Source organism: Pleurodeles waltl, chromosome 2_1, assembly GCF_031143425.1.
Source record: "Pleurodeles waltl isolate 20211129_DDA chromosome 2_1, aPleWal1.hap1.20221129, whole genome shotgun sequence".
NCBI lineage: Eukaryota > Metazoa > Chordata > Amphibia > Caudata > Salamandridae > Pleurodeles > Pleurodeles waltl.
The window spans coordinates 388305386-388321257 of NC_090438.1; positions in this window are offsets into that span (position 1 = coordinate 388305386).

Here is a 15872-nt window from a genome sequence, read left to right on the forward strand (position 1 = left end):
TCTGACGGCGGGACTTTGGCGGGCGGCCTCCGCCGCCCGCCAAGGTCAGAATGAGGGCCTAAGTGACTAGGTACACCTTCCTGAGAGAACTCTTCCTTTAGAAACCCTATTACAGTTCTTGTGTCTATGGAACTCACACATTTAGTTACTGCCCATTTTGACGCATAATCCACCATTAACATGACATAACACTCATTGCCAGGCAATAGGTGGAAAGGACCCTTGAAATCAAAACCTAATTTCATCCAAGGCTTCTTTGGAGTTTCTACGGGGGAAAGTGGAGCTCTCACCGTAACCTTACTCTTGTCACTGCGTGCACCGGATACACAGTCCTTCACGACAACCTCTGCATCACGGTCTAAACCTGGCCACCAATATACTGCCATCAATCCAGATTTGGACAGATTCCTGCCCAGGTGACCTTCATGAGTCAGGTTAATTATTTTACTCCTCACCCCAGCAGGGGGTATGGACTTTGTACCTCTGAACAATTCACCCCCACTTAAGTAAAGTTCATCTTTTACATTCCAATACTTTTTCAAGGAGTCGGAAATGTCCTTATACTCTGGCCAACCTTTCACAATAAATTCTTCAAGTGCTTTCCTATCAGAATCCTGTTCGGCTGCAGACTTCCACTCATCCACAGTTATGGCCATTTCTCTCACCCAATTGATTACACAATCATCATCAGATTTGTCACCACTGTCAACGGAGGCTCGGGACAAGAAGTCTGCCACAGTATTCTTTGGGCCAGGTACATATTCCACTGAGGAATTGTATTCCATCAGTCCCTCTACCCACCTTCTTATCCTAGGGGTCAGTTCTTCTCCCTTCTTGGAAGAAAAGATTTGGACAAGTGGTCTATGATCTGTCCTCACAACAAAAGGTAAGCCCCACAAATAAAATTTGAAGTGTTTGACTGCCCACATGAACGCAAGTGCTTCTCTCTCTATAACTGAATAGTATTGCTCAGCCTCCTTGAGAGAACGAGAAGCAAAGTCAATTACCTTTTCCTCATGATCCATTATTTGGATTAAGACTGCTCCCAACCCTTTAACACTAGCATCCGTGTACAAGAAGGTCTTGGCAAATGCATTAAAATGTCCCAGAGTGGGCATCTTACTGATACAATTCTTGACAAATGTGAATGCAGACATACAATCATCTGTCCAATTGAACTCACACCTTTTTTTTAGAAGAGATCTCAAGGGTTGGACTACACTAGAAAAGTTAGCAATGAACTTGGAGTAATATTCAGCTAATCCCAAGAAAGATCTAACTTCATCCTTATCCTTGGGTTCAGGTGCCCGAATAATGGAATTAACTAGTTCCAATTTGGGTTTAATTCCTTCTCCTGTTATAGTGTGACCAAGGTAAGTCACCGAAGTGACTCTAAACTTGCATTTTTCCTTTTTTTACAGTAAAACCAGACCGGGCTAGCTTACTCAACACTTCCTTTAGAACCCTATCATGATCACTTATAGTTTTACCATGGACCAAAATATCATCCTGGAAGAACAAAATTCCAGAAATTCCTTCTAAGACCTTCTTCATAACATGCTGGAAACAGGCGGCCGCTGAGGCCAGCCCAAAGGGCATTCTAAGGAATTGATAGGCCCCCACAGGTGTCACAAACGAGGTGCGGTGTCTAGACTCAGGATGTAAGACGATCTGATGATAAGCCGAGGAGAGATCTAACACACTGAAAACCCTTGAGCCTCCCAAACACGATAACTCTTCCGAAATGTTGGGTAGGTGTTGGCGATCTACCCATATGTGTCTATTAAGATCTCTGAGATCCACACACATGCGGATCTGTTTCCCATTATCTTTAGGTGCTAAGACTATAGGGGCCAGCCATTCAGAGGACTCTGTTTCCTCAATTACTCCAGCATCCAATATTTTATTCAACTCAGCCTTGAAGGGTTCTATCATTAGTTTTGGAATCCTTCTTACTCTGTGCACGGAAGGAACAGCATTTTTCTTGAGTATTATTTTATGCTCAAAGTTGGTCAGGCACCCTAACTTATCACTAAATACCTCAGGGAACTCCTTAAAGATTCCACGGTCTGTATTATCATCATTCACCACCATGACCTGACAATCAGAGTTAGGGTCTAATTTAATTCCCATGTCCCGCTTGTGACGCCAACCTAAAAGATTGTCCCCACGCTTCGCTACATAAACCTTACCAATTGTAGTCTTACTCTGGAATTGGATTTTCATGACCCTGTATCCTATCACTTCTATTTTGGTACCCCCATAACTGACTGCATTAATATCTGGTTCAATTAAAGACTTACAGTCTTCCCCAAAACTTATTTGACAATTCTTGTCACCTACCATGGTGTAAGGAGACCCTGAGTCTGCTAAAACTTTAACAATTTTGTCATCATGTTTTATAGTGCATTCAGGCATGACAACGGGTTCATCATCCACGACTCCAGTGTTTTTTCCTACGTGGTTAATATCAGGTTCCACACACAAAATCATCCTGTTGACATTCTCAGTAACTGAATCTACATTATATTGTTTGTCACTATTACAAACCCTCGCATAGTGGCCTTTCTTCCCACATTTCCTCAAAGTCACAAGTGCACGCTAGTGTACGTAGAGCAGCAACAAAGTTTCCAACACTCTCTGATTTACCCTGGGATCTTGCAAAAAATGTGTGCCTCTCCAGCACAACATTGAGCTTAGACTCGAAATGTGCTGCCAACATTGTTATAGGCATAGCATAAAGATCCCTGGGTTCCCCTTCCGCCCCTCCAAGAGGTAACGTTTCAAGACTGTCATAAATGTTCCTGCCCTCAATCCCCAAGTTGTGCAAAAGAACGTCTTGCTTCCTTGCTGGAGATAATTCCCCCCACCCCCCATTGCTATTAAATAAGAGTCAAAAAGATTCTTCCAAAGTTTCCAAGGCAGGATTGGCTCACCTTTGTCAGATAAGAAAGGAGGTGGTTGCGACATCGTGGGGGTAGCCATCGTGAAATATCCAATATGGCGCTCAATAAATTTGTTCAAGCAAAAGCAGAAAATTATAAATATGACAATAGAAATTATAGTTCTTCTAGTAAACAGATAAAGGTCTAGTGTTCAACAGGACATGGCCAGAGACTCTAATCAGTGGTGTGCAGTCTAGTCTTCTACAGAGGTCTAGTGTTTATCAGGAAATGGCCTTGAGACTTGGATCAGTGGTGTGCAGTCTAGACTTTCACCAGAACACACGTCCTGAGGCCCTGGATTGAATTGCATTCAAGCGTACGCGCAGTCACCTCGCGCGTAAAAAAGGAATGCAGTTAAAACGCTTAAGGCTACAGTATGCACAACCGTCTCGAGCGTTAAGGATGAAAAATGAAATTGCTGCCAAAGAATACCTGAAAGAATTCAAGATTACCACCTGGACACTCCAGTAGCGTTATCATCCGGAAGCGAGGCGCTGAAAAGCAGCTATCGGTTGTTCCGGCTCCGACCACAGCTATGCAGCGTTACCATCCGGGCGTTGAAGCACAACTATCGGCTGTCCCGGCTCCGATCGCAGCGGCTTTGGACGACAGAAACTCCATGGTCTGCATGGTCGGAGGCTCTGGAAGTACTGTTGTCGCAACCAGACCAGAAAAAAACAACACAGAGAATCAAAGGAAGTATCAGCGCACGCAGATCGGTGCGTTCAGGGTTGGTGGCGGCACCTGTGAAAAACAGGCTCCCTCGTCGCCAGTGTTAAGATCCGAAGGCAGGTAAGTTTAGGTAAAGTAAACTTTATTCCTTCGCCACCAACCCAGCGCTGCACACACATCTCTCGCTAAGACCAACTGCCCTAGAACCCTCAACCCCAAGTTCTTAACCATCACACAGAACCTCAATAGCGAGGAGGTTCTAAGTTGTACAGTTATCATCTCAAAGGTAAACACAACAACTGGCTTTTCTAATTTGACTTTTATTGCTTCTGTTTCCTCTGTATCAGTGTGCCTACAACTCCTTGATACATCCGTAGCCCCAAAGCCCACTGCTCAATCGAAAACCCATTTATAAAAATATTATCCGTGTGTTAACCCTGATACTCATACCCTCCAACTTCCTCCGGAAGCTACTCTACATATGTTATGGTCCTTCTCAATGTGCCTCCTGTTAATAGAGGAATCTTTTGAACAGTTTAAAAACAAGAGCGTGCACTGATTACATAATGAGGTTGGAAGTATACCGTCAATATTTTATGAGGTTGTTAAGGTCATGGGAATTTGGGTAGGTATATTTCCTAAGAAGTGCCATGGGGATTGGATTGTGGTTAATTTTTTAAAACCATTTCCTTTTTGTGCCATATTTATATGCTCCTTAGGTTTGGGAGCATTAGGTAGTACAAATAAGGCTGTTATTTTAGGTACATTTATAACCCACACTAGCTTTCCCTCCTACCAATTTATGAATCCAATCTATCCCTCTCTTAAGATTAGAGCAAAGGCACATGATGCTCATGTATAACCTATTCACTTCTTTAGAGCCTTTATGTAGTAATGCTTACCTTTTTAATTCTAGTAGTAATACTGCATTAGGTCCTGATTCTCAGATTTGAGTTTGTAATTAATCTTCTCTGGATTCCATAGATCTGTTAAAGGGTTTTCGGTAATCAAGAGATACTTAAATACATTATCTAGGGTGATTGCATGATTATCTTCTAAATTACGTAATAAAAATTGTGCTAAAATGTGACATATTTTGATATAATTTTGCCACTTTTATGTTGTCTGCTACTCCCAACATATCTGGGCTACCTAAAAGGGGTTCTTGATTGGAGGGTGATATTACTAAAATGTCAGGTTATCCCTTTACCCAATAATTAATCTAACATGCAGGTGCTATTGATGAAAAGGGAAAGGAATTTGAACATTTTGATGTTCAATTTTTATAATGATGACTTTCTCACTGAAAAAACCATGGAAACATGTCTGTTTAGTTTTATAAATATACCACTTGCAACTATTTCTGGTTTGTGTTGTTTAGTTATGATAACTACTGACTTTATTGCCAGTTAAAACATGTGCATGCCAGTTTAAATAAAGACTCGTACTTGTGTTATTATGTTGCTAAATCCTCTTATTTTAGGCAACGATCACAGAGGATAAGCGATTTTCCAAGTATCACAGAGGGGCAGACTTACAAGCCCTTAGCACCTATTAATGTCATTTTTTTTTTTTACGCTAAGGCAGTGCTAAATAGACCATTCCTGTGGCGCCATAAGTACAAAGTAGCACAATGCATGCACAGGGCCACTTTGTAACCTCTTGCGCCACATTATACCTGAACCAGGCATGATGTATGCAAGGGGTTGTTCCCGCATAGGGAGGCATGAAAAAAATGGCACAGTGAAATTTACAACATTTTATTGCGCTATATTTTCAGTAATTTTTTAACCCCTGTTCAGAGCAGGCGTTAAAATGAAGCACCCATAGTAACCTATGGGCCACCCTGTGCTTTGCTGAACTAGCATCAAAATATTTGATGCTAGTTCAGCAAAGTGCCACAACAGTATTGAAAATGTTGATGCTATTGTGCTAATGACTGCTATGGTGTACTGTATTATGAATACGGTGTAACCATGGTGTGGGTAGGTTGTGATAGGGGAACACAAGAAAAGTGGCGCATGTTTCCCCACCACTGTTCTTAGAGAGAAAAAATGAGAATGTGAGACATGGAAGTTGGAAAGCAAAATGTTTGTGACCTAGGCCCTGGCACGAACAGTGGCAGGGCTCAGGGTGTATGTGAGAAATGGGTATCATCCGGCTATGCTCCAGAACTCATTAGTCACTTAAGGATGACTGGGTCATGTCCCAGAGCCAGTGCAATGGCCTGCAGGTAGCACAGGTTAGTGCTTTTGTGACCCTGTTGTCTTCGCCAGTGCCCACACTGGCACATCACTACCACAGACTGCATGGATCAGGATTAGAGTGTTTATCAACCTATCCTTCCTCAAGCTTCCGGGTCAGTACAGGATCTAAAATAAGCATTAGGATCTGGGACTCTCCTGCTTTGGGGGGTGGAGCAGATGGACCCAGTCTGGGGACCTAGTGATTCTGCTTCTTCAGAGTGGGGCTGGCGCCATGAAGGCATTCTGAATTCAAGCATCATCCTCAAGCATGTTCCATCCAAGAACAATAGCAAGTAGGCCACTGTGACATGGCTGTCTGCCCGGTACTGCATTTCCACTGAAAGTGCTCCTTACACGTCAACTGGCTCTTTAGGAAGATCAATGTTGATTCCTTCAGCATGAGGCTTGCATTTCACAATACCACTCCCAATATAAGTCAGTGTGGTGGGAGATGGAAGACTGCCTACCCTCAGTCTCCAAGATTTCTGTAAACAGTGACAAGACAGCACATGCGTGTAGAGTTGCGATTAGTGTCAGCAAAAATCTCTGTCTTTTTCATGTGCAAATAAAAGTGACTGTTAGAAATGGGGTCTCTGGTTGGCAGTAGGTTTGCACTATGTCCAGGCAGGGACCCTCACTTCAGTCAGGGTAAGGGAGATAGACACCTAGGATAGCCCCTGCTCACCCCCTTGGTAGCTTGGCACATGCAGTCAGGCTAATCTCAAAGACGTTGTGTAAAGTATTTGTGCAATCACGCACAGTAAAACAGCAAGAACACCACAAAAGTACTCAACACCAGGTTAGAAAAATAGCCAATATTTATCTGAGTAAAACAAGACTAAAACGCCAAAAATCCAACATACTCAATCAAAGTTATGTTTTTTTTAAAACTTCAATATAGCGCAAATGCTTCAATGCTTCAAATTGGTGATTTCACAGCGTAATGACGGAGTCGTTCCTAATGATCCAACGCAAATGGTGCCGGTCACGGAGTGTCACGGACCCCCAGGTACAGTGCCTTGGGTAAATTAGGAAACAAGCTGCTGCACGGACTTAGAGATTGTGGCGTCACTGGATCTGGTAGGGCATCGGTTCTGGTGCTGTGGAGAGAAGGAGTGGAGGCATTGGGACGAGATGTTGGAAAATTGCTGTGGAGGTGAGGTGGCTTTGGTGTGAAGCATCGGATCCTTGAACTTCCTGCGTGATCGATATCTGGCAGTCAAGACATGGTGCGACATTCTCACGTGGTCACGCCACGAGGCTGCAAGCGCTGTGGCGGAGTCAGGTGTTACGGACTTCAGTGACACAGCAATTCGGAAATCACAGAGTAGTGGACCTCGGTGAGGCTGCAGCGATGTTGGGCCTGGGGTGTCATCGCACTCCAGCAGGGACCACGGCTTCAGTTGCAGGTGACATCCCGGGAACTGGCAGCAGCGTCAGTCCGGGCATCATCCGAAGTCGGTGCACAGCAAGTGAACCCTGAGGCTGGTAGGTGAAGTCTTTGCTGTCCCTGAGACTTCTTAACAGGAGGCAAGCTCATTCCAAGCCCTTGGAGAAACTTCACAAGCAGGATACCCAGCAAAGTCCATTCTTTGCCCTGTCTAAGGCAGAAGCAGCAACTGCAGACCAGCCCAACAAAGCACATACAGCAAAGGGGCAGTACTCCTCCTCCAGCTCTTCAGCTCTTCTCCTTGGGAGAAGTTCCTTTTGACTCCAGAAGTAATCTAAAAATATAGGGTTTTGGGTCCTCTACTTATACTCCTTTCTGCCTTTGAAATAGGCAAACTTCAAAGGAAGATCTCAACCTGCCTTGCCCAGACCTGGCCCCAGACACACAACAGGGGGTTGGAGACTGCATTGTGTGAAGACAGGCACAGCCCATTCAAGTGTCAGACCCTCCCTCCCCACTCTATCCCAGGAGACTCATCAAGATATGCAGGCTATGCCTCAGCTCCCTTTGAGTCATTGTCTAGAGGGATTTCACAACAGCACAACTGCCAGTCTGACCCAGACGTGGAATACGCAAGCAGGCAGAGGCACAGAATGGTTTAAGCAAGAAAATGCCCACTTTCTAAAAGTGGCATTTTCAAACTGAAAATCTAAAAAACAGCTTTGCCAAAAGATGTATTTTTAAATTGTGAGTTCAGAGTTCAGAGACCCCCAAACTCAACTATCTATCTGCTCCCAATTGGAAACTGCCCTTAAAAAAGGCAGTCCCCATGTTAGCCTGTGAGAGAGCTAGGCCTTGCAACAGTGAAAAGTGAATGTAGCAGCATTTCACTGTCAGGACATGTAAAACACATCCGTACCTGTCCTACCTTTAATATACAGTGCACCTTGCCCATTGGGTTACCTAGGGCCTACCTTAGGGGTGCCTTACATGTACAAAAAGGGAAGGTTTAGGCCTGAAAAGTGGGTACACTTGCCAGGTCGAATTGGCAGAGCAAAACTGCACACATAGACACTGCAGTAGCAGGTCTGAGACATGTTTACAGGGCTACTCATGTGAGTGGCACAATCAGTGCTGCAGGCCCACTAGTAGCATTTGATTTACAGGCCCTGGGACCTCTAGTGCACTTTACGTAGGGACTTACTAGCAAATTAAATAGGCCAATCATGGATAAACCAATCACCAATACAATTTACTCAGGCAGCATATGCACTTTAGCACTGGTCAGCAGTGGTAAAGTGCCCAGAGCCCTAAAGCAACAAAAACTGGTCAGGAAAAATAGGACGAATGAGGCAAAAAGTTTGGGGATGACCCTGCAAAAAGGGCCAGGTCCAACAGTGACTATACAAAACATGAGTCGGTTATGTACATGCTTATCTGCATATATATTTTTTGTGCCTGTGCGTATATTGCTTAGTGCTCAAGGAGGCTTGCGTGCCTTCTAGTCTGTTCATGGTTTCATGCTGATATGTTATTCTCTCTGCGTCGGTGCATGCATGTGTGCATTTGTCCCTATGTGTTGCATGCTTTTCTGCACATTCTGCAAATGCGGCGCTAAAAAAGTATAAATATGGGCCTCTGTTCTTACTATAGCCAACCTATTAGCGTGATCAACACTTACTTTTCTTTGAATACTTGAAAATGTTTATAGTTGGAAACGTATTGTTTGAATATCCAATAGTACTACAATTAAGCCTAACGTAGGTTTATATTACTTTTAGATTAGCTTGTTTGCTTGCTTGGCAGTATACCTTTCACATTTATTCAGTAGGCGTACACTAGTCAGGACAAGCGCAGCATGCTTGCATGCCCACTCTAACTGATGGCAGCAAATCACCCCCATTTTCAACTAACTACATTGATTTTCCATCAGCTTTTCTATTGATTTTAAAATGTTGTTGATTTGTGGTATGCTATTAAAGTCTCCAGGACTTTTGGCATCACAAACACGCTCCCTTTGAGCAGAGAAAGAAAGGGCTGCTCTGAGACATTATTTAGTTGATATGTCCTTGTCTTCCGGAAGAAATGTTACCTGGCACAAACAACATGGTCATGTTTGAAATTCTACTGCTCTCTAGCTTCATTTTCTCACCATCAATTGTCCTAGAGCTTTGTAAGGTAAGAAATCAAGCTTTGGAACACATTTTTATACATTCGCCAAGCATGCTTTCAGACTTAAATAACAGAAATAAATGTTTATCATTGTTGGGATGGAAAACTCTTCTGCATGGTAATGGATTTGCATCCCTGCATTGAGTGCCCAACTATACTGATGTCTCGATCCCCAATGCTGATTTTAGTTTTTCTAGGCAAACACGGATCATGCGTGTGACATGATATATGCCTGTCCCACGGATTGGGGTCTTGTTAGACCAGGACGGGCACCCAAAGCGCTACCTCATAGTGGTGGAAGGCTACAGCATTTACCAGGAGTTAGGCAGCACAAGCCCGGTGGTGACAGCATACCGTGTAGTGACGAGTATGACTGAACAGGTACTTTTCAACCTGCTTCACTCGAGTGAGGCCTAGAGGGTCACCCACTTTTTAACGTTCTGCTGCTGTGTGCTTAACTCACGATTGGTTTACATCTGGTTGGTGTGAAGTGCTGTGCAGCATAAAAGTGGTGTGTCTGCACTGGGTATGAATGTGGCTGTGCAATGTAAAAGTGGTGTGTCTGCACTGGGTGTGTATGTGCCTGGGAAGGGTACAATACAGGTATAGTGCAGTGCGTGCATGGTGTATGCATGTGATGGTTGCACATGTGCCTATGAGGGCTACAGTACCTGAAGGAAGTGGTGCTGTTCAGCGTGTGCAGGAAAAACACATGTGCTGGGTGTATCTGTACCTGTGAGGGAAAATATACATAAAGAATGCAGTGCATACATTATAAGTTCAAGTGCTGGGTGCACGCTTGCCTCTGAATAGTGCAGTACATGGAGGATACAGTACTGTGAAGTGCATGTATGCTCTATACAAGCATTGGATGTCTGTGTGCCTATGGTTGTTGCAATATATGTAGGACCCTGAATTCTAATTTGGTAAAACATGGAGTGGAGGTAAAGAGATCCCTCTAGACAGATTTATGGAGGGCTGCTTTCCTGTAGGCTGAGTGGAACACACACTGGTGACCCCTGTTTGCCAGTGGAGGGCTACCTTGAAGATAGATGTGAGAAGACTGCCATGTGCTAAGGTCTGAAGCCTTGTGCAGTAGTGATGCAGTGACCCCGTAAGCCATGAGGGGTTCTATGGTAAAGACTGTCATGTGGTAAGGGCTGTAGCCTTGTGTGGTGATCTCTTATGCCAGGAGGGGCCGCCATGAATAACTTCTCCATGCTGACGAGGCCTGAGCACATGGACCATGAGTGATGGTAACCCTATGTGTCAGAGAAGGTCACTGGAACCACCAACGACTGTGATTTTTTCTTACCCGTTGGAGAAGTGCGGCCTCCATGGGAGCCAGAAATTGATCATCATAGCCCACCTCACCTGTAAACAGCTAGCAAACACTTACCTTTCCAGAGAAGCCACAGGAAATGTCTGATCACTGAAGGAGAGAGACTGAGAGGGAAAAATTCAGCATCCGCTAAGTGCAGCTGCTGTGTCCACGTGTGCCTGACTCACCTGAAGTGGGCTGGAGCCACTGCTGGCACACGCAGACGGAACTCACTCCAGCGCTCTGAATGCTTTCCTCTATCCGGAGAGGGTAGGATTTCTTTCGGGCCTGATGGCCCCAGGGGAACTTGCTGCTAAATCAAGCCAAGGACATCAGGAGTAAAAGGCCTCAACCTCCACATGTGGGCCTAGTAGCCCCTTCATACTTCGTGGCTGTCTAAAAGGGGTTCTGACAATCATGAATCAATGTAAAATTAGCTAGGTTCTTTAAACACTAATGCAATCAACATATTGATGCTTGTATTTGACAATTCTCCCCAGCAAAAAGCAAAAAGTTATCTTTTTTAATGTTTCCCTCACCCATGGCAGTTCTCTGTGTTGCCCTGATTCGAATGCGCTTATTAATATACTGTTGTGTTATATTGCAAAAATCACCATCACTTAGATAAAACATATTTATAATTTGCAAAACTCTGAGCTTTCCAGAACATACACAATAGCACAGATGTTACCACACAAGCTAATCCTGTCACTTTGTACTCACTAACAATGTAATTTAAACATAATTTGGTACAACATAAACTGGTGCAAATTTAATTTCTTCCAATTTTTACATGAAACTCCATTAGAAGTTAGATAGAAACTGCATCCTTTGTGTTACCATAGCTCATTTATCCCCTGGTCTACCCAGCATGCAAATTGTAATACCATGTGCAAAAAGGCACAAATAGCCTTTGTATTAGTTTACACCCATTTGTCACCCAAATGTAATTAGCTAAAACCCAACGCTCCCATCTTCCCACTTGTCAAGACTGGTCACTGGTGCTTGGTCCAATTTCCATCCGCCTCTTGTCCTGGGAAATATTGGCTGAACCCTTCAAGCTTTGCTCTGAGCTTTGCTACTCGGGATGTTGTCCATGGTGATGTGATCTATGGAGGACCCTGGGTTCATTTTGTGAGACCCAGTCCTGCATGATGAAACACAAAGTGGAGGTAAAGAGATCCCCCAAACACCTCCTCAAACATTGATCAAGCTGTCAAAAACTTTGCATTCAGGAATTCCAACTGCACCAACAGAGTTGCCATCCAACAAACCCTGAGGACCCATCAGACCCTCCAGGCAAGACAGATGGTACACCCTGGAACTGAGAACCTCCTAAAGCAACTGCAAACAACTGGGAAGAAGATGGTGTATCACCAAGAATCCCAACGACCGGTCCACATTCAAGACTCAAAAATCCTGAAAGACACCAAGAGGAACACCTTAGCCTACAGCATCGAAGCCAGTGCCAACCACAGCAAAGAACTCTTCAGCTTCATCAAGGAGTTCGCCAACTATTCTGAGACTGAAGACATCATCACCCCCTCCCAGGAACTCGGTGACATTCTAGCCAACTTCTTCCACGTCCAAGTATCCACCATCTACAGGAATTTCCAACTGCAACCCACTGCTGATAACACCTTCAGCCTCCTAGACCCTGCAGGCGCACCGGTTGCCAATTGGATCACCAGGTAGAAGCAGCTCACCATCGAGGACACCACTGATATCATGCACTCCATCCACTCAGGATCCCTCATGGACTCCTGCCCACACCACATGTTTAACTTCGGCATTAGCATCATCAGAAGCAAGCTCACAGACATCTTCAACTGGTCAACAGGAAACACATCAAGATCAAACATCTCCTGAAAAAGCAGTTCACAAACCCCAACAAACTCAAAAGCTACCAACCAATCTCCCTGTTCCCTTTCCCCGCCAAAGTCCTTAAAAAGGCCAACAACCAGTAACTCACTGAATACGTGGAGAACAACAACCTTCTGGGCGCATCTCAATCTGGCTTCCTCTCTAACCACAGCACAGAAACCTCCGGGATTGCCACCACGGATGACATCAGAGACTCAGCTGCTCTAACCCTCCTTTACCTCTCAGCAGCCTTCAACACTGTCCTTCACCACACCCTGATCAAGAGGCTCCAGCAGATAGGCATCCAAGACAATGCTCTGAAATCCTCTCTGGAAGGACTCAGGGCGTCCACCTCCCTTCCACCTCCACATGACCAGCGTCACCAATTAGATCCAAGAGAACCACCTTAAACTTAACACAGACAAGACAGAGGCACTACTCTTTGAGAACCCCACCTCGCTGTGGGAGGACACCTTAAGGCCCGCCAACCTGGGATCCCCTCCTACTTCCACAGACCAAGCCTGGAACATAGGACTCATTCTAGGCAGAAATGTCACCATCAGGAATCAGATCAATATATTCTCTATCACCTGCTTCCTTACCCTCTGAATGCTCAGCAAGATCTTCAAGTGGCTCCCTGTATCTACCAGACACACCGTCACCCAGGCTCTCCTTATCAGCCACCTTGACTATGGCAATGCTCTCTATGCCAGATTTACCTCATACCTCCTGAAGAGACTTCAGACAATCTACAACTTGGTGGCCAGACTCATCCTTGACCTTCATAAATGGACCCACATCACTTCCCACCTGAAGTAACTCCACTGGCTCCCCATATACAAGAGATGCCAATTAAAAATGTGTATGCACACCTAGAAAGCCCTGCACAACCAAGGATCAGCATACATCAACTCCAGCCTGAACTTCCACCAACCCTCCTGAGACCTGCGTTTCACCTGTCTCATCCACACGCCCCTCATGTGCTGCAGCAACACTGACGGTTGATCCTTCTCCTACCTCACTGCAAAATCCTGGAACAGCCTCCCCATTCACTTGAGGACATTTCCCTCCCTTTAGGAATTAAGAAATTGGCTCAAGACCTGGCTATTCGACTGGGACACTCAGCAGGCAGAAAGGATCCAGAGCCCGGATACCCTCTTTTTAAATCCAGATGTTTGATTGATTGATTGACAACCTTCTGTGAAAAGAACTTTGGTGGACTTTTTTGGCCTTAAGAGTTCAGGCCTGCATGTCTGAGCTACTCCTTTGCATGTTTCCGGTACCCCTACTATATCTACCACACATCTTCCTGGCTCATTGGTACCTCCATTAGAGATTAACACTGACACAAATGATCATGATATTTCTGGGGTGGATGCTATCAGTGTGCATAGTACTGTTCGGCTTCCACCCAGTTCTGTGTGCAGACAATGCTCATTGAGGACGATGCTTACCAGCTATCTACTCGAGCTGAGGAAGTGACTTCCCTGAGGGCTCATAGCATCAATGAGTCTCATAAGAATTGAGAGGCTTTGAAAGCTTTCTTTTCACTGTCAGACCTGTCTGAGACTGAGAGTCTAGCTACATCAGACTGAGGTTCAAATGACGAATGTGACCTGATTAAGACCACAGAACTATCTAAGGTTCAGGTTGCAGGGGAAGGTGAAAGTGTGACCCATCTGAATTTTATGAACCTAGCAGACAAGTCAAAGCGCCACCTTAGGAGCACTGAAACATTTGATGATATCACCAAGGATGAGTCACTGTGGGATCCTGTAGGAGTAGAGTCAACTCTCAACAATGAAACTCTACGAGAGGCACCGTCTCAAACATGTCAGTTGACTGCTGTCAAGAATGAAAATCTTTCACTGGGTGAACAGTCGTCGACCACCCCCCTGACAGCAAAGTCTGGATGACTAGTACAGTCAGGGTCTGTGCCTGCTTCTACAGCTCTCCATCTCTTGCATCCATCTATAACTTGTTTCAACTTCACAGGGAGGAATACAAAAAGGACTCACTGACTTTGAGGATCTCTCATTTAAAAAAATATACCCAAAAATATGGATGTTTTGCTTGCTGCCTTAATACCATTGAATCTCTATCTGCTAGTCTGGTGGAGTCAACGCAAGACATCAAGGACCAAATAAAACAACATGATGGCAGATTGCAGGCGACGTCCCAGAAGCTGGAAGACGTAGTAAATCAAATGTGGCACAATAATCTTTGCATATTGGGTATCCCAGAGGGGAGTGAGGGGGATGACCTCAGAAGGTACATTGTACATTTATTTCAATAGTCTTTGCCCCAACTCAGTAACTGGTATATCAACTGACAGATGCAGCGAGTGCACAAATTCCCTTTCTATAAGCCTAAAAATGGTTAGGCAGCCAACTATCCATGGCGACATATATTCCAGCTGGCTCACCCAAATAAGCTAGTCAAACCCTGCGGAGTGGAGTTATTTAGGAGGGCTGATTTTTGCTGTGAGGCTGTGGAACACCGATGGCATCTATGCAAGGCAATCTCATCCTTTTAAAAACTTGGTGCTATGATTTCTTTGTTGGAGCCTGCTAATCTGCATCTTTAAAGGCTAAATTATTTATTGCTAAGACCCAGTGAAAGCACAGAAATTGCTAAAACTATGGGGTGAGTCGAAAGAATAGCTAGCTGCTCTTTGGCCTTGGTCTTATTATTTGATCTGTCTACTAAGGGCTAACCTTGGGACATGTGCCTTTGTTTTTCTAAAACATTGTAATTGATCTAATGGGCCACAAATCTTTGAAATCCCCTCTACCTTTTTCCTCAGTATTTAATTTTTTTCCATTTATTGTTGTCTTGTTGTCTCTGTGGGTGGCAAGCTCATGTTGTTTGATTTATTAAATACTCCTGGAGATGTGTTGCTATTTTACCAAAAGGGAGGGAATGGGGGGAGCAGTGTGGATTCAAACTAAAGATCTCAAAGTTCTGCTTGACAGAGCAGGACAGGAATTTGTACAGGTGTGGGTGGTTGGAAGTTGGAGGGGTGGTTGGAAGTAGTTGGCATGGGGGCGAGGGACGGTGTGGGATGTCAGGGATTGCTCAAGGTTATGGCCCAAAGCACAACAATTATGGATGGGGGCAGCAGGGAATCATAGGGATAAAAAAAGGAGAAATGGTATCAATGGAGGCATTCTAACTAAACCACTACAAAATGCATAGGAGTAGATATTTCCCTGCTAATAGTTAATACTGCTTGTGGTTGCAGTCAGGGGTTACAGATACTA